General features: G+C 36.3%; 1 protein-coding gene across 2 annotated transcripts in view; it reads left to right on the top strand.

Annotated features, from left to right (window-relative positions):
• The window catches only part of CHRM3 (cholinergic receptor muscarinic 3), a 556385-nt gene that overhangs the window by 155801 nt on the left and 379489 nt on the right, over nt 1-21095 (top strand). For both annotated transcript variants that reach the window (XM_065922229.1, XM_065922230.1), the window contains exon 2: nt 372-480. The gene's annotated coding sequence lies outside the window, so the exon portion shown is untranslated. The remainder of the gene's footprint in view (nt 1-371; nt 481-21095) is intronic.

Raw genomic sequence — 21095 nt, 5'->3', positions numbered from 1 at the left:
GACATGCTGTAAGTGCTTAGCGTATAACTCCCCCCCCCCCAAATTTACAGCAGAATGTTAGATGTTTTGGGTTGGGTTTTTATTGATTAATTTATAGCCTTCCAGTAATGTGATACAGTTTACTACTAATTTATTACTTCCTAATCGCTATATAATGTCTAATCCCTAAACTTTTTACTGATTTACTGATTTACATAGTGTGGTCCCACTGCTATACTACTCGTTAACAGAGTTGTATAAAGTCCTTTCGTTGGATTGCTTGCCAGGCATCTTTTTGTTTTTTAATGCTGCAGGTTGTAAAGATGCTCTTGTGCAAATGGTACAAAATGGTATTTAGTGACTGACTGTCATTTCTCTGTGTGTCTGCTTAGGTCTGAACGGTGATGGCACTTATTTCTGTTACGCGTTTCTCAGTGGACTGTGGATTGACTGAACTATACCCATTCCCATCATGATGTATACCACCAAGGCTCCTCACTAGTAAGTCACTCTCTATTCAGTATCATTTATATGGTTATATATTGAGATTTTCAATGCAGTATACATTTATCTTGCAAAAAATATGTAAGACACGTGCATTGGTGTTACTATTATGAAACATGGCTAGACAGTCTATGTACCAACCAGTTGCAAAATGAAAAAGTACATTTAGATGCATCTATCATATATTTTTACTTTTTGATATGGTAATATATGTGTATCTAAATAGGCAGAATTCAGAAGTATAGAATTTTACCTCTCTTTTAACTAAATGAAAGTAGTCACTGGAAAGTTTCAGTGACTTTTGGTTCTGTAATATCATATAAATCTGGTAGTGTAAGACAGAAAAATCTTATTTAGCTTAATATTTTGAAACAGGTCAATTTTATTGCAGTTGTACTTAACAGGGTATGTGATATACTTCCACTTACACAGATATTATATGGTCATTGACATGGGATATCTATGGTGTCATTGAAAGGAAATTCTACTCAATTCCCTTAATATTTAGTTCCATCCCCAGCATTTATCATCTAACTAGTCCCTTAAATCTTTAGGACTCAGTTTCTTCATCTATGAAATGAGAGGTAGACATTCTGCTTTGCCTACTTCATAAGATTGCTTTAAAGGATAAGTGAGATCCTGAATGTGAAATTATGAAGAGTAAAACCCCATAAAAAAATAGATGTTATCTGTGGCTCACTAATACCACAAGTAGGAAGGTGGAAAAAAAATCACAATTTTCTTTTAAAATTGGTTAATAGCATCAAATATTTTATGCTTTATTCACCTAAGAGATAAATGATAAGATTATACTTAAATTAACAACCCCAATTTTTTTTTTTTTATTTGAGAAAGTTATGATTAAATAAGGAGCACATGGTCCCCACACATACTTGAACTCATAATTCCCCATCAGCCATAAAAATTAGGCCTCTAGTTCTGATCTCCAGAATATTTACTCCATTAGAGTGTAATTTTACGTGTTTTATACTTAGAGGAAACAAGATACAAGATACTTTTTATGTATAATTTCATTTCAGGATACCAAGGGTACAATGAAGAAATGCAGTCAGATATTACTCATTCAGTTTTAATATATTAAAATTTTTGTTTCCTGAAATCTCTTTAACACGTCATCTGACCATCCCCTTTAGCCAACAGAATGCAGCACTAGTCTGTTTAAAATAAAAAACTGAAAATGAAAATTTTGACAAATGTATTTAGTTATATAGAGAAAGACTTTTCCACTAAGATTGAATGAATTATTATATAATCAGGCCAGTGCAGTAAAAGTGGTTTGCAAGTTCTTTTCCAGAAATTGGATATGATTGTCACTGACTGAAGAGGCAATGGTTTATTACACAGATAAAATTTTTACATATAAGTGAAACAAAAATCTTAATTAACAGATAACATGCAGTCACTTGCTTATATTGTATCATAGTGCTTAAGTATGGTGGGGTGAGGCAGGGCTAGAGTCAGATTGCCTGGGGTTGCAACCCAGTTTCGTCATTTTCCGGCTCTGCAGCATTGGACAGGTCATTTAACTGCTCTTTGCCTTGGTTTCCTCATCTGTAAAATGGGTCTAATAATGAACATTTATTTCATAGGATTGTTGTGTGAATTGCGTGAGTTAATTTGGTTGCGCACTTAGTAGCACTGATTACTTGTTAGGTAATCAGTCAGCATTAGTGATTATTATTTACTGGATAAGCATGGGATTATGGTGCTAACTATAGGTTTTGGAATCAGAAAGCCCTAGGTTCAAAACTTTTTATGAATTAGTGGTGAAATCTAAAGTAGTAACTGCACTATTTGAATTTTTAGTTTCTGAGAAATAAAATGGAAATAATTAAAATATACTCCATGATGCTTTTGTTAAGATGGTTTAACACAATATCTGGCACCTTTGCTGAGAATTTTGAAGGTATATTCACAGATTGCTATCTAATGCAATTATAAAATAACGTGCATCAGAGATTCTCTGTTTCTGAAAGTGTCCTGCCATATGTTCTATTTAGGGGACTTTAAGAAATGTGTCCAACAAAAAAGAGAAAAAAAAAAAAAAAAGAAATGTGTCCAATTACAGGATTTGCTCTGTCAAAAAAAGACAAACAAATAATTTAAATCAAATTACAAGTACAAGCAACAAATATGACATCTTGATTTAAAAAACAAAAGTGACCCACTACATTTGAAAATATGTGGGTAATTTTCAAATATATTTTGATATTGGTTTCTAACATAACTGCCACAGTGATGAGAGAACAGGCTCTGTATTATTTCAATATCCTTAGACCATGAAATTTTTGCCCTTTGTTTTATATCCCTGGATAGGTTCCTTGTCTCCTGGTTTATAGACTCTGGGAACCTAAATAGAATTTATATCCTGCTGTTGTGTGAAAATTGTATAAATCTTAATTGTGTTGAATGGTTCATAGTGCTTTTCAGGTCTACTATATACTTCTACTTTTCTGTTCATTCATTCTATTAGTTTTTGAGAGCTTGATATTGAAATTCCAACTAAAAATCTTAATTTTTCTAATTAAAAAATAATTGTAATATAGAGTGGAACTGTAGGTAACTTTGTTCTGTATTTTCCAAGTCTTCTATAAGTGTGTTATCATACTTTCATAATTTAAAAAAATAAGAAAGAAGAAAAAAATGAAAGTAACAGAAATCCATTGACTTTTTTTTAGGCCTAACAGGGAATGTCAGCTCCTTATTTGTTAGGCAGACTGGGCTGTTACCACATTTAAAATGACTTTTTGAACAGAAAGGGAAGAAAGAAAGTAGATGGAAAAATAGAATATGTGTCACAAACTGGTGGAGGAGGAGAGTTTGAACTTTAGTTTTCATGATCCTATGCTCTAAGACAGACTGCATACTTCTTCTTATTATGAAGAAATTTAACGCATTTTCTTTTGGACTTGTGTTGGACAAAATTCAGTGGTTGGAATGGGTGGCAGTCTTCAGATGAGTCATGATTTGTTTCCAAGATGGGCAGTACTGACAGACCGGGGCCGTAATCCAGGAGGGGACTGTGGCTGGCTGCTGTGTATCACTCAGGACAGAAAGCTGAGCCTCTTTCCCTCACATGTTAGTTATAAACCATCTGAAACAATGGCAGCGTTCGCTCAGTCCATCTCTGTATCCATCCATATCAGCCTCCAGAGAGCATTTCACATGTAAATGGAACCCGACTTATCCATAACTCGGATTATAACATTATTGAATGCTTCTGTACACAGTCTCCTTTATTTTTATTTATTTTTGCAATAACTTTAGCTTTTATCAAGTTTGCACCTGACTAGAAAAGTCATGTTTGTGGAGAAAGGTTTTGGAGGTGGATTCCTAGGTAGGAGCCAACAAACCATTGATGTGGGGTTAGACTTGGCTGCTGCTTGGGACCCTAGGTGACCAGATGCACTGATGACTCTGGTGCTTTTCTGTCCTGCTTCTCCTGGGCTTGCCTTATCCCATGCCTTCAGTCCTTCAGCATGGCCACCTTTCACATTTTGAACTCTCATATTAGGATTTCGCATGTAATAAAATGAAAAAGCGGCATCATGGTGTTGGAATACCAGCCCTACACAGACAGATGCTCATGTGTCCTTACTTATTTTCATAATCTTTGCAGATTTGTGATGTTTATATTAAACATTTTTCGTGAATTTAGAAGTCTCCTTCTAAAGGAGTCTGACTTAGATGTCAGTCTAGTACTTGATAAAAAGGTATCTCTAAAAACTAGAGAGAAGTGCCAGAATTTGGAGGAGACATAGGATATTTAGAACTGAAGTCTTCTCTAATTGGAGACAGGGTATTGAAATGTTTATCAATGGAACTTTAAGAATAGGTCTACTCAGTCAGGTAATAATTCTAAGCATAGCATCATTGTGATAAGGGGAATAGTGTAAACCTCTGATTCACAATTGTGAATGAGCAGAAGGTATTCAGGGACAAGCAGAAGAGTTGATTAAAGTTGAATAACTACTGCAGAGTGACCAGAAGTGGAATAAGATGAGTTGTGAATGCCTCAAGGAGCTTTACCTGAGCCCCTTTCATTTGTCTGCTGTGATCTCCTCCACCTTTTTGCTGGCCAAGCCCAACCTAGAAGCACCCCAGCCTTACCTGTATGACACCACAAGCCTCGTCCTGTTTGTGGATACTGCCCATCAAACTCTGATTTGTCCTTCCAAACTCATTTGACATGCTCTCCTTTCTATGAAAACTTCCTTAATCCTCCTTTTAAAATTGACTACTCTCTTTTCTTTCACCCCTGTATTATGTACACACCTCTTTGGTAGACTGCACTCATTTTTTTTTTTTTTCAATTATTGGTTGACATTTCTATCTCAGTCCATGCAAGCTGCTAAAACAACACCATTGACTAAGTAGCTCATATAAACAACGGAAGTTTATTCCTCACAGTTCTGGAGTCTAGAATCCAGTATCTGCACTGGCAGACTTCATGTATGGTCACAGGCTTGTTTCCTAGAAAGCCATGTTTTTGCTGCGTCGTCTCATGGTGGAAGTGTCGAAAGCAATTTCATGAGCCTCTTTTTTGTATCATAAGTATATTAATCCCATTAATGAGAGCTCCACACTCATAACCTAATAACCTCCTCCCAGAGGCCCCACCTCCAAATACTCTCACACTGGGCATTAGGATTTAACATATGAATTTGGGAGACAAACAACCATTCAATCCACAGCAGCATCCATCTTTCCTATTGCATTCTTGCCTTATTGAGGGTAGTCTTTATCTTCCTCAGTAAGGTTATTATTAATGTACATGGTTAAAAATAACCAGAAAAATGAAAAGTGGCTACTTGCAATGTACTATGATGGTTATATCATTTGTACAAGTTATATAACTGACTCTAGTAACTTCCTTAGTAGTTTATCATTAAGCATATTATTTTTAGATCAGCATTTCAAAAGTGATAAAAATTACTTAATCTCATCTTGACTGAGGCTAGCATGATTTCCTCCATGTAAATTAGTAAGAAAAAATAAAGTACTTCTCAAGGCTTTATTCAATTCCATTCAGTCACTCAGTCGTGTCTGACTCTTTATGACCCCATGGACTTTAGCACTCCAGGCCTCCCTGTCCATCACCAACTCCCGAAGATTTTATTATATTAATTATATTTATAATGCATATCAAATTTTTGTGTATGTATCATATATTCATAAAAAGTATCTACCATTAATTTCATTTAAGAAGGGAGGAATGTATTTATTAAGTGTCATGAAAGGTTCCTGTAGGTTCAAACTGTTTTTGAACCTATAGGGAATAAAGGGAAAAATAACCAAATCCCCAAAACTCCTCTATGTCAGTGAGCAAAAGCCTTTGTAATTTAGCCAACTGAAGTTTTATCTGAAATTTATTTCAGTAATGTATATCACCTGGAAGAGGACTTAAAATTGTTTAGGTTAACTATTTATTTTCAAACAGTACCGTTTTAACAGGAAAGACTGTTAAATCCACTAAATCATCATGGAAACACTTGACTTTCATCTTTGTTACTTACTGTACTTCAGCCATGCACACAGGAGTCAGTGCAGGCTATGACTTATAAGTAGCCCAGGGTATTTCAGCTATTCAGCTTTCACAGATGGCTGTAGAGAGATAAGTGGGAAGCATGAGGCTAATAAAGACATCTTTAAGAGAGGAAAATGGGTTGACAGGGTACTCCAGTTCTCAATGTGTGAGCTATTTTAGACTGACATGCTTTAAGCAAAAAGGGATAATGTTTGAATGAATCCTATATTAAGAATACTCATCCAGTTGTGTCAGCAGAAATATAATGGAGTCAAGTAGGTATTATCCCTGAACTAAAGCTTGGATACACTCAAGTCAGTAGAGTAATGCAGCAAGAATGATACATTTGAAAGACTCAGGTTTTATTGTTGTGTTTTTTAATGTCCAAAGGTAACACTTGAGTGAATTCCAGGTTGTTTCCTGATAGCTTTTTTAGTGTCTTCAAACTGTAGCAACTTCGTGACCATTTTCTGACATTTTTTTTAGCTGAAGGACTTAGAGTTGCATGTTGAAATTTAATGATAATGCTGATAATGGCTACCATCTACTAAAGTAGTAACTGTGCAGTGGGGTTTCACTGTACAACGTCCTTTAATATCCGTAACATCTCTGCAAGCATGGATTTGTCTTCTTTTTACAAAGGAGGAAATGCATAAAAAGCAGGGTACACTACCAATTTATATGCATATTTATGTAAGCTAAATTTGTGACAGCCTCACCACTGTAGAATGGCATGTAAATATGGAGACACATGATATTTTATCTGTGGGATTAGAAAACTAAGTTAGCTTCAAAAAGTAAATTATATATTAATTATATATTCAAAATATGCTTCAGATTTTAAACCATGCCTTTTTTTATATCCTGAAAAGTAAATAACTTATAACATAATTAAAGATTTCCCCTTCTATTCTTCTCCAGCAATTGATATGGATAAAAATGAGAATCTGGATCTATTAGAGACATGTTCTCAAGCAGATACAGGAAGGTGTCTTTCAGGAGAATGCATTAACTGTTTTTAAGATTGAATGGTTTGCCATTAAAGTCCGATATCTTTAACACGTTTTGTTACATCACATCTTATTTTTTTTCACATTAATGAGAGTGTGTGTGGTAGCATAATTACTTGATTCCACAAGGTGAAAACTAACATTCTTGGCCTTAATAAGTATATTATATCCATTAGAGTGTGTGCTCAGTCATGTCTGACTCTGTCTGCAAACCTTTGGACTGTAGCCCACTAGGCCTCTCTGTCCACAGGAATTTTCAGGCAAGAATACTGGAGTGGGTTGCCATTTCCTTCTCCAGGGGGTCTTCCTGACCCAGGGATCGAACCCGTGTATTTTGCGTCTCCTGTATTGCAGGTGGATTCTTTACTGCTAAGCCATCAGGGAAGCCGCATGTCCACCAGGCATCCCATCCAGTTCTTTCACATGAAAGATCTCTTTTTAGCTCAGTTATCTGCAAAAAATTTTTCTGATTTCTCTTACATTTGTCTTATCTGTATGGTGGACAGAGATCATCAGTGTTTTACTGTCACTTATATGTGCCACTCAGCTGATCTGAAGGAAAAAAAAAGTCTAAAGATAAATAAGCCTAGGAAGCAGAGATAGTTTTGAAGAAGCCATGGTTTTTATACCTGTTGTTTAATAAGATAATTTCAATATTTTGAAGTCAATTGAAATTTAAGGGGATTAAATTACCTGGAAAGAAAATCATGTTTTAAATTATGTTAGTTAAATACTTGGAACTGAAGAACTCAGGTGTCTCATGTACTCATGCTATAAATATTAATGGACCTCTTTCAGTGTAGTAGGCCCTGAGTTATGTACAGTAAACTAAATTCCTATATTCGTGGAGTTTATGTTTCTAGGTCACAATTGGGGAGTGAGGGGCAGGAGTTGTGGAAGGAAAGGAAGTAGAATATGTGTGTATTTATGCATATATGTGTGTGTGTGTGTGTACATATAAATGGATGATGATGTGTATCATTATATGTATGTACACACACACAAATAGTAATAAATTTTATTTTAAATAAATGACCTTTTTATAGTAAAAAGAATTCTTACTTTAAAGCTTTTCTAAAGCATAGTTTTAGATTATAGAGTTTGAAATTCTTACTCACCAAAAGATTGTATTTTAATCATTTCCAGAATGGAAAATTTTTATACACTATTTCAGTCATTGTTTTAAAATGGTTCATGTGTTTGCTGTCTTATTTTCTTTGTTCATTTTAAGAATATTTGTAGATGTGTCAGAATAAGGAGAAACCCCCGAGACTAGTTTGTACACCATCAAATTGCACTGAGAGTGCAGTCGGCTGATGAGGGACGGAAAGCTTGAACCCTCTGAGACCTAAAGTGGGGCAGGGGTGGGGGGAGGTTAAATTGAAGGATTAGGAGCAATTTCTAAAATCCAAGTTAAAGTCCACTCAGTGTTGAACTGTGAAATAGCATGGGTGTGTTACCTAATCACGTGAAAATTGGTTATGGAACCAGTCATTCATATGCTTTACTTAATAAGAAGTATAATTTCATATCAGATGTGTACTTAGAGCTTGTGACAAAAGGAACAATTCAAAACCTGGAAAAACAAAGTGTCAGCCTTGCATGCACTGTGATAAGCCGGTTTTCCAACTTGACAGTGAGTCAGTCGCTTTTAGTGATTTTTGGATATAATATAATGACTTCTTTATTAAGCTCAGCGAGTAAGTGGATGTTAAGCTCTGTTTACTTTGACTTCCATGATAGATAAAGTAGGCTTTTCTTCTGGGATAAGATGAAAACATTATAACAAAGCAATCATTTAAAAAATACTTTTTTCTTCCCATGAAGCACAGGTTCATGTTTGAAAACTTACCTTCTTTTTAACTCTGAATACATGGTTTTCGTGATTTTTCCCAAATGATGTAAAAATCAGTGCTTGACACACAAATATGCCACAGAAGATTTTGCAATTGTTCTTAATTCATTTTTGAATTTAGCTTTTATGAAAAAATTTAGTTAAAATAATATAGTCAAATGATAATATGTAACAGCTTTTTTTTTTTTTTAATTTATTTGGCTGTACCGGGTCTTAGTTGCAGCACGAGGTATCTTTGATCTTTGTTGCAGCATGCGGGATCTTTCAGCTGCAGTGTGTGGGGTGTGAACTCTTAATTCTGACATGTGGCATCTAGTTTCCTGATCAGGGATCAAACCCTGGCCTCCTACATTGAGAGTATGGAGTCTTAGCTCCTGGACCACCAGAGAAGTCCCTCTAAAAACTTTTGACAGTGGGTTGAAAGAGTGTTGAGGTCGAGCAAAACTGGTAATGCCTCAGTGCTAATTTTGCCTTTTTCCATTGCTCATTGTAGGGAGCAAAAATAAATCTGCCAAAGTAAAAATTGTTGACAAAGTAATTATCATTGGGTCCCAGCCCTAGGTACTAACTACCTGAAAATTGTAGCATTTGAATAATAGAGTTATTAAAATGTCAAAACCGTATAATCATACCAAATAATGCAGAAAAATAAATCAACTTAAATGCTCTGAATATTAAACCCATTAAAAATACATTAAACAGATTATGGTAATGTCTCAGGCTTCCTTACTGAGCTGGATATATCTACACCTTCCTCAAGGAAGAGGCACATAAATTGCAAGGTAGAGGTGGTAAGTTTAAGGCAAAGAAAAACCATTGTATATAAAGAGTAGTAGGTTGTTTGCTTATTTCAGTTTTGTTACAGTTCTTCCTACAAAATTAGCACAAAGCAGGGCACATAGAAGTAAATAAATGTTAGTGGAATTTAATGATGCTTCTGCTTATTAATTTGTAAATGCAGCAATTTGTCTTCATTGTTGTCTGTAGAAAGTCATTGATAACCAGTTATCGCTCTGAACTTGCATTACGGTCTTTTTACATGGATTCACCAGTTCATTGGACTGAGAAGAGTATCCTTGCAGTATATCTCCTAAAGGAATGTTCTATTATGAACTTGAATACTTTTTTAAACACATATTTAAAATAAAATCTTGGGTTTCAGCTGAGCTTTGGCCTTGAACACCATTATATAATATATTTCCCTACTTTCTTTGTTACAGGCAAACATTTTTAATTAAATGCAAGTAGCTGACATATTAGCTATTGCATCAAATTTTAACACCAAATTCTGAGGGGTTGACTTTTACAAATATTAGATTTTCTTTATAAGATTTCAGAGAAAATTAAGTGGAATTTCAAGACACAGCACAGTGATTGATTTAATTTGGTAAGTAAGATGTTACTGTTTAGTACAGGAAGATAATATTTATTACACCTGAGTTAATTACATTGTTGCATCTCAGTAGATGATCATGGGAATATATATTTGATAAAAGAAGATGTTGCATTAAATCCTCAATTGCAGATCTATATAATAATATCCAGTGTCTATGATATACCCTATCCATTCTTTCCCCCTTTTGTCCTTGTGCAACCCAGTTCACACGCAATCGATCATTCTCAGGGTGGCATCCACATCGACCATTAAGGGATCTTGGCCCTAGTCTGTTTGTTTTGGAATTAATAGGAGTGGTTGTCACATTACATTTTTCCGAGTAAATTTAATAGTGATGGATGGACTAACCATATACCACTTATTCACAGTAAAAGGTAAAAATGGTGAAGTATGACACATTGTATGCAAAGTTCTCTGGAACCAGAAATGTGTATATTCAAAAAGCAGGAAGAAAGATTGAGACAATTTTTTCTCTGTAAAAATTATGAAGTAATATTTTTATAAGCAAATTAATTAAAATATATCAATATTTCTGAGCTAATAAATTTACTGTAATGTTACAGAATGAAGTGTTGCTAAGACTGTTTTTGCTAAATCATTCTTAGTACATTTAGTCATTTTGTTATAACTGATCAGTGCAAAGAAATAGAGGAAAACAATAGAATGGGAAAGATTAGAAATCTCTTCAAGAAAATTAGAGATACCAAGGGAACATTTCATGCAAAGATGATGAGCTCAGTAAAGGACAGAAATGGTATGGACCTAACAGAAGCAGAAGATATTAAGAAGAGGTGGCAAGAATACACAGAAGAACTGTACAAAAAAAGATCTTCACAACCCAGATAATCAAGATGGCGTGATCACTCACCTAGAGCCAGACATCCTGGAATGTGAAGTCAAGTGGGCCTTAGGAAGCATCACTGTGAACAAAACTAGTGGAGGTGATGGAATTTCATTTGAGGTATTTCAAATCCTAAAAGTGTGAATTCTAAAATACTGTGAAAGTTCTGCACTCAATATGCCCACAAATCTGGAAAACTCAGCAGTGGTCACAGGACTGGAAAAGGCCAGTTTTCATTCTAATCCCAAGGAAAGGGAATGCCAAAGAATGTTCAAACTACCTCACACTTGAACTCATCTCACACGCTAGTAAAGTAATGCTCAAAATTCTCCAAACCAGGCTTCAACAGTACATGAACTGAGAACTTCCAGATGTTCAAACTGGTTTTACAAAAGGCAGAGAAACCAGAGATCAAATTGCCAACATCCACTGGATCATTGAAAAAGCAAGAGAGTTCCAGAAAGACTTCTACTTTTACTTTATTGACTACGCCAAAGCCTTTGACTGTGTGGATCACAATTGTGGAAAGTTGTTTAAGAGATGGGAATACCAGACCACCTGACATGCCTCCTGAGAAATATGTATGCAAGCAACGGTTAGAATTGGACATGGAACAACAGACCGGTTCCAAATCAAGAAAGGAGTACGTCAAGGCTGTATATTGTCACCCTGCTTATTTAACTTATATGCAGAGTACATCATGTGAAATGCTGGGCTGGATGAAGCACAAGATGGAATCAAGATTGCTGGGAGAAATGAAAATAACCTCAGATATGCAGATGACACCGCCATTATGGCAGAAAGTAAAGAAGAACTAAAGAGCCTCTTAATGAAAGAGAAAGAGGAGAGTGAAAACATTGGCTTAAAACTCAACATTCAGAAAACTAAGATCATGGCATCCAGTCCCATCACTTCATGGCAAATAGATGGGGAAACAATGGAAGCGGTGAGAGACTTATTTTCTTGGGCTCCAAAATCACTGCAGATGGTGACTGCAGCCATGAAATTAAAAGATGCTTGCTCCTTGGAAGAAAAGCTATGACCAACCTAGACAGCATATTAAAATGCAGAGACATTACTTTGCCAACAAAAGTCCATCTAGTCAAGGCTATGGTTTCTCCAGTAGTCATGTATGGATGTTAGAGTTGTGCTGTAAAGAAAGCTGAGCTCCAAAGAATTGATGCTTTTGAACTGTGGTGTTGGAGAAGACTCTTGAGAGTCCCTTGGACTGCAAGGAGATCAAACCAGTCCATGCTAAAGGAAATCAGTCCCGATTACTCATTGGAAGGACTGATACTGAAGCTGAAACTCCAATACTTTGGCCACCTGATGTGAAGAACTGACTCATTGGAAAAGACCCTGATGCTGGGAAAGACTGAAGGCAGGAGAAGGGGATTACAGAGGATGAGATGGTTGGATGGCATCACTGACGCGATGGACATGGGTTTGAGTAAGCTCAGGGATTTGGGGATGGTCAGGGAAGCTGATGTGTTGCAGTCTGTGGGGTCACAAAGAGTCTAACTCGATTGAGCGACTGAACTGACTGATATTTTTAAAGTCATTTCTGTTTATGATCATTAATTTTCCAATTTTTATAAACTTGAAAATACACAATCAAAGATACAGAAAGTAATATAAATACTTCTAATCTTAACACTGAAAAACTTCAAAGTAACTCTTCAAATAGTTTCATATTCTTGTCTTCTAAAATTTATATATATTTGTACAAATGTAGAATCATCGTATTCATACCTTTTTCCTCTCAAAGTATAGTAATACATTCCCATTTTCCATGTCTCAAAGTTTTACTCTAAAAGAAACTTACAGGATACATAACATTTTATTGTAATTTATGGTATATTATGGTGATAATTCTGTATTATAACTTTCTTTAACATTCTTCCAAACAAATCTTTGACTGTGTCTAAGTTCATGTTGAGGCAGTCTGAGCCAGGGTTGGAAAAGAATTTCTAGACATAGCATTTCAGAAGGAAGTAAGTTTTTAAGAACAAAGAGCAGAGATAATGAGATTGCTGTGAGCACAGTGGGCTGACCTCCTGACAGGCCAGGTAAAGTTGACAGTATTCATGGGTTAATAGCCAATTTTTATGGCCTCAAGACAAAGAAAATTCCTGCTGGAAGGTTGGCCTTAGGTGATTGGTTAGGACGCTATAGAGTGACTACTGCACATTTTTGCCTGATTTGGGATCAGGAAGCCTGCTGGTGATGATCAAGCAGGCTTTTGGCAACAGTTACGAAAGGGCGTAGTCAGCTTAGGAGGTGACCTTGGTTCTGGGCTCCTTATTTATGGCCTTGGTACAAGGCCTTGCACCTGTGGCCTTGGGGCAGAACTCAACAGTTCATGTAACAATTCCAACTCTGATCCCTTCTCTGACAATCAGACTCCATGCAACTAAGATGGTATGTTTACTTAAATGCCTAATAGTAGATCTAAATTAACTTGTCCAAAACAAGCTTGGAAACAAACATTCCCTTTTACTAAAGGTAAAATGTGAAGGGAGGGATAAATTTGGAGGCTGGGATTAACATATACATGCTGCTAGATACATAATAGATAATTGACAAGGACCTACTATGCAGCACAGGGAACTTTGCTCAATACTTTATAATCACCTATATGGGAAAAGAATCTGAAAAAGGGTGTATATATACATATACCTTGGGATTCCCTGTTGGCTCAGACAGTAAAGAATCTTCTGCAGTGTGGAAGACCTGGGTTTGATGCCTTGGTTGGGAAGATCCCCTGGAAAAGGGAATAGCTACCCACTCCAGTCTTCTTGCCTGGAGAATTCCATGGATAGAGGAGCCTGGTGGGCTAAGTCCATAGGGTCACAAAGAGTCAGACATGACTGAGCGACTTTCACTTTCCCTTTCACTATACATGTACCTATGCGTACTTATGCTTCAATCATGTCTGACTCTTTGCGACCCTATGGACTGTAGCCCACCAGGCTCCTTTATCCATGGAATTTTCAGGCAAGAAGACTGGAGTGGGTTGCCTTGCCCTCCTCCAAGAGATCTTCCTGACTCAGTGATCAAACCCATGTCTCCTGTGTCTCCTACATTGCAAGCAGATTCTTTACCACTGAGTCACTGGGGAAGCCCACATGTGTGTATGTATGTGTATATATATATATCAGTTCAGTTCAGTTGGTCAAGGATATCCGACTCTGCAACTCCATGGAATGCAGCACGCCAGGCTTCCCTGTCCATCACCAACTCCTGGAGCCTACTCAAACTCACATCATCAGTGATGCCATCCAACCATTTCATCCTCTGTCATCCCCTTCTCCTCCTGCCCTCAATCTTTCCCAGCATCAGGGTCTTTTCCAATGAGTCAGCTCTTCGAATCAGGTGGCCAAAGTATTGGCGTTTCAGCTTTAATATCAGTCCTTCCAATGAATATTCAGGACTTATTTCTTTTAGGATGGACTGGTTGGATCTCCTTCCAGTCCAAGGGACTCTCAAGAGTCTTCTCCAACACCACAGTTCAAAAACATCAGTTCTTCGGCACTCAGCTTTCTTTATAGTCCAACTCTTACATCCATGCATGACTACTGGAAAAGCCATAGTTTTGACTGGATAGACCTTTGTTGGCAAAATAATGTCTCTGCTTTTTAACATGCGGTCTAGGTTGGTTATAGCTAAAGTCACTCACTGTTATATTTAAAAGTAAATCACTTTGCTGTACACCTGAACATAGCACAACATCCTTAGTCAACTATTGTTTAGTCGCTAAGTCATGTCCAATTCCTGTGTGACTCCATGAACTGTAACCCACTAGGCTCTTGTGTCCATGGGATTTCCCAGGCAAGAATACTGAGTGTGTTGCTATTTCCTTCTCCAGGGGACCTTCCCAACCCAGGGATGGAACCCATGTCTCCTGCATTTGTAGGTAGATTCCTTACCACTAAGCCACCAGGGAAGCCTGGTAATCAACTATCCTCCAATATAAAATTAAAAATTAAAAAACTTGTCCAAAATAAAACTGAAGATTTTCTGTGTCCCACCACAAATGTTCTTCTCCCTCATCTGTGTCATCTCTGTTTTCCAGGTTATTTCCAGGAGATCCAGACCAAAGGCTAGGTGTTATTTTTTTTTCTTTTCTCATTTCCCACATTCAGTTCATTTATAAGTTTTATTGACTCAGTCTTCAAAGCACACTGTAATTCTGTCCTCTTTCCTCCAACTTTTCCAGTACCAATCTAGTCAGCAGTCTTACCTAGGGTGCTCTAAGTGGTCCCTTCTCTCCTGCTTTCCCCTGACCACTCTTGTGTCCATCTTGTCACTCACTTGCTCACAATCCTGCAGGAGCTGCTTTATCTGCCACGCTTGCATCTGTTCTGCTGTTGTGGGTTGAAATGCTCTCCCCTCACACTCCAGATGCCTCTTCACTTTTGTTCAGGACTCACTGTAAATGTCACCTCTCCTAGTGGCTTCCTGCCTATCAAGTGCAAAATGAGCACTCCAGCTACTGTAAAACACACCTCTACATTGTGTTTCCATCATATGTGTATCATTTCTTAAACACTCATGCCTTTGCTTATTATCCATTTATTCATCAGAATGTAAGCTCCATGGAAGCAGAGAAAAAACCTGGTATTGTTCACACACACCTCTAGCCCTGGAACCAAGAATAGAACTTACTATGTGGTAGATACTAAATACTAAATGAATGAAACAGTTAAAGATCTACTACTACAAATTGTGTCAATTGAATTTCTCAGTCAAAAAATTTGAAGTATAGTTGATTAACAGTTTTGTGTTATTTTCTGGTATAGAGCAAAATGCTTAAGTGATTCATATATATATTCTTTTTCAGGTTCTTTTCCATTATAGTTTATTACAGGATGTTGAATATAGTTCCATATGTTACACAGTAGAAACTTGTTTATCTATTTTACATGTAGTAGTTTTTGTCTGCTAATCCCAACTCTCAATTTATCCTCCCCCTGTATATAGCCTTTGGTATCCATACATTTATTTTGTATGTCTGTCTGTCTGTTTCTTTTTCATAAATAAGTTCATTTGTGTCAATTTTTAGATTCCACATAGAAGTTATAGCATATGGTATTTATCTTTCTCTTTCTGACCTATTTCACTTAGTTTGCTAATCTCTAGGTCCATCCATGTTGCCACAAATGACATTGCTCCATTCTTCTTTAGGGCTGAGTAGTATTCCCTGCTATATATGTACCACATCTTATCTGTTTATTTGTTCATGTACATTTAGGTTGTGTCCAAGTCTTGGCTATTGTGAAGAGTGCTGCTATGAGCATTGAGGTATATGTATCTTTCTGAGTTGGACTTTTCATCATTTCATGATATATGCCCAGGAGTTTTTCATTTATATATTTACATTTTAGTCATTCGATCCTCATAACAACTCTGTAGAATAGATATTATTCCCTTCTGTCAGATGAAGAGACAGCCTCTGAGTTTATGGTTTGTGAAGTTGATAAGTTATATAACTGATGTCTGTACCCAAGATTGGCTGGTGCCCAAACCCCAGAACTGTTAGTGCAACATCATCGAAAGAAAAGGTTTGGGTCTGTTATTCAAACTTCCTGAGACTTAATAATTAAATTTAGCTTGGATGCTGGATATTAGTGTTCTATTTAGAGCATTTTAAAAAGGAATAACAATCAATCCTTTAGAAGATTTCCACAGACAAATATTTATTTAACTATGTAAAGGAAATTTTAACAGGTAGTGAAATGGAAGAGACTGGAACTCATCTATATAGGCAAAGGAACAATAAACTGCTCAATGGACCTTTTATTTATGGTATTAACATAATCACACCATTGTAACCAGCACTGGTGGAATTTATATTATTTTCTAAAAATGCTTACAACTCAGAGACTTACCTATCTTCTGAAAAAGGGTGGTTTCTGTTTTTGTTTTTGTTTGTTTTATTCCAAGTTGGATGTGGAGCAATAAGACAAGAGACCCTGAAAAGATCTATCCAGATGCACATTGTCTCTCTCAGTTTATACAATCAAAATTATGAATATTTATTTGTTTCTAAAAATAAGTTGATAATCACAAACATGGCTTAGCTCAGAAAGATGAGCATGCATCAAATTGTTAGTTTCTCATATAGCTGACTTAACAAAGAGTCATCAGGATGCCATTGAAATAGCTGTATAGCACAGGGACAGAGAAGGCACTGGTGACCCACTCCAGTACTTTTACCTGGAAAATCCCGTGGACGGAGGAGCCTGGTGGGCTACAGTCCATGGGGTCGCTACGAGTCAGACACGACTGAGCGACTTCACTTTCACTTTTCACTTTCATGCATTGGAGAAGGAAATGGCAGCCCACCCCAGTGTTCTTGCCTGGAAAATCCCAGGGACGGGGGAGCCTGGTGGGCTGCCGTCTATGGGGTCGCACAGAGTCGGACACGACTGAAGCGACTTAGCAGCAGCAGCAGCAGCACAGGAAGCTTAGCTCGGTGTTCTGTGATGACCTCAGTGGAAGAGATGGGGTGTGGAACGGGAGGCAGATTCTAGAGGAATGGGATGCATGTATGCACACAGCTGATTCACTTTGGTGTACAGCAGAAACTAACCCATTATAAAGTAGTTAAACTACAATAAAAAGTAAAAGATAGGTACCTGAAAAATAAAGCAACATATATTTTTCCAGTAAAAAAAAAAAAAAAATAACCAATACTGGAGAAAATAAGCAAGGTAGGAAAGATCAGAATGGCTTAAGCTAAAAAATTAGAAATAAATTTGAATTACTTTTATGCTAGTTCCTCAGATATTTGAATGACTTCTCATTATTGCCATTATTTAATCCCAAACAGTTAACCATGTGGTACCTCAATAATCATGAAGAATTCCAAATGAGTTCATAGAAGTTTTATATTAACTATAGCAGTGACTTGTTTTAAGGCAGGGAGTCAAAATGTCAGTGAAAAAGTTATGTTTTGTGACTTTTTAATTAAAGGGAGATGGTTGTAGTGAATTGAATTGTCTCTTTATTCATGGTTACTGTGTGTGGATACCTAGGCATGCTTTTGACAAGAGACTGTAGGGAGCTAATTTAAAGTAGAACCAAATAGTTGTGAAACTTGAGGAAATCCTGCTGGAAAAAAAATGTGGCAGGATCACATCAAGTAGGAGTGTTAGAGTAATTTACTGTTCTAGGAAATCCAGCAGCTGGTTTATCTAAAGCATTCCTCTTTTTCATAAGCACTGGAACAAGGGCAGGAAATGGTTCAAAAAGCACGCTGACATTCCTGTCACAGATTTTGTAAACATTTAATAACAGAAAACGATTTTTAGAAACGCGGTGCTTAGCCATGTCAGAGACTCTTTAATGAGATAATGCCTATATTTCTGGCTTTGGTTGCTTAGAAATGACTCTAGAATGAAGAACTTCAAGTGGAATGAAGAGGAGGCAAATTTCTGCTTATGTCATTTGTAAAAAGTATACTATGTTGAACTCAACACTTAGAATCAGTTTTATAGAATAATGAAGATTGTAATTAAACCTTGAAAAAATAATCCAGTGACCTAGTATAAAGTAAAATATGTATAACATTTTAAAAAACTATGCTTAATTGTTCCAAATAAGGAGATAGAAGGACTGGTGTAAAATTAGTTAAAATCCCCAAAGATACAAGAATAAGAGTAGACGAAACATTGTGGATCACATGATATAAAAACATATCTAGAGGAAACCTGGAAAAATATTTTAATGAAACTAATTACCTGTAGCTAGATTCTATACTTTTAAAAATCATCCCAAGAGATTTAAATGTCTCTATAAAGTCCCTGTAATACAAGAAGGAGATTTCCCTTCCAGAGGCTAGAAGATGGGAAAAATGCAGAGATGTTCATAAAAGGGTACAAATGTTCAGTAATAAGATTGAATATGTTTGGAGGGTCTAATATACAGCATTAGGTAATATTGTATTGCATATTTAAAATATGCTAAGAGAGTAGATCTTCAGTGTTTTCATCACACACACACACAAGCAAAAAACATTTCCTTTTCTTTCCATTTTTCATAGTTAAACAGAAAATCCAATTCTTTATTCCATTAAAAATAGTACCTAAATACTTAAAGCCATTTTCTATTCTCATGGTTCACAGAATCATATTTCCTCAAATATCTACTGCAGTTGTTAACCAATGAAAGTAACTACATTTTTAGCAGAAATATATTTTCATTGGGACTTTTGCCTTTTTCTTGTTCCAGGATCTTTAAGAAGATGCACACGCAGACAATATATTACATATATATATATATGTGTGTGTGTGTGTGTGTGTATGTGTATATATATACAGAGAGAGAGACTTTTAAAATGATATAAATCTCTTGGTATAAGATTCTCCTTGATTCTACACTTTATTGGAGTCGAGAAAAATCAAATGTGTTTTCATTTTCTCTTACCTCTATTAAAACAACAAAACCAAACATCTTTGTGGCTTACACAATAGAAATGTATTCTTTCACAGTTGTGGAGGACAGAAGTCCAAAATCAAGGTGCTGATAGGGTCTCGCTCCCCTGAAAATTATAAGAGAGAATCTGTTCCCAGTTTTGCCGGCTTCTGGTAGCTGCCTTTCTCCCTTGCTTTGGGGCCACAGCACTATTGTCTGTCTCCATCTTCTCATCACCTCCTCCTCTGAGAGTCAAATTTCTTTTTGTCTTCTAGACAAGTAATATATTTAGGGCCCACCAGACAATCCAATGTCCCCATCTCAAGCTCCTTAACATAATCACACTGGCAAAGACCCTTTATTCCAGTTAAGGTAACATTTACAGATTCCAGAGATTAGGGATTTCATCCTCATCCAGGGATTAAGATATCTCTTGAGGACATAACTCATCCTACTGAATGCTGCAGTGTGTAGTTTTCTTTTCTCTAGTAGCTTAACATCTGATACAGTTTAGGAATATATTGGAATATAGGTGTTAACCAGAGTTTTTAGTTAACTAAAGCTAGTCAAAGCTACGTAATTGTAATAGTGTAAAATGGAAAGTGTTTTGGGTGAAAATAAAATATCTTTTTACCCAGATTACTTTTTACCTCGAATTTTTACTGTGTTATCAATTACTGAGAGCATAATACAGAGCTGTCTGTTGTTTTCTGCCAACTAAATGCTGTAGAAATCAAGTTTTAAATGTTCAGTAAAAAGTGATTTAATTTACTATAAAATATTTTTTTTACAAGGTTTCTTGTAAGGAAACATTGCCTAATGGTTTGCTTAAATGTCTAAATTCCTAAACAGAATTTCTTGCTTAAATATCCCTCATGATGTTACTGAAAGTAGATTAGAATACTTGCTATTAGGCATTCTTTCATTTCCATGGGTTTACCTGGTGGCTCAGTGGGCAACAATCTGTCTGCAATGCAGGAGATGCACAAGATGTTGAGTTCAATCCCTGGGTTGGGAAGATCCCCTAGAGAACGAAATGGCAACCCACTCCAGTATTCTTGTCTGGGAAATGTCATGGTCAGAGGAGCCTGTTGGTCTATGGTCTATGATGTTGCAAAGAGTCAGACACGACTGAGTGCACACACACAACAACAAAAATTTCCACAATTGGGTAAATAACACTCTTGTTCTCTGGTGATAACTTTCCTCACATTCAGGCAATTTGTTGTTATGATTAAGGAAATTAAGAAGATAACAGGCTCTGATTTGGCTTTGTTTTATAGCATGTCCAACTAAGAAAATGATGTATGTTAAAGCACCACATGGACAAAACACTATTTTCATTTCAAGCATCTTTAATTTTGATTCAGCTGCATATCCTCAAGAGCATGCCAAGCTACAGTTATTAATGTGAATCCGGAGATTATGTCATCGTGTCTGTTATTATGTTAATCAGTTTAAGTGAATTACAGATGTCCAGCAAGACATTACTCACTTTGCGAGACATTCCACTAGCAATTTGTCATAGCAATAAGAGGTAGGGA

This window comes from Muntiacus reevesi, chromosome 2 (genome assembly GCF_963930625.1).
Source record: "Muntiacus reevesi chromosome 2, mMunRee1.1, whole genome shotgun sequence".
Taxonomy (NCBI): domain Eukaryota; kingdom Metazoa; phylum Chordata; class Mammalia; order Artiodactyla; family Cervidae; genus Muntiacus; species Muntiacus reevesi.
This window is presented reverse-complemented; position numbering and strand designations above follow the sequence as displayed.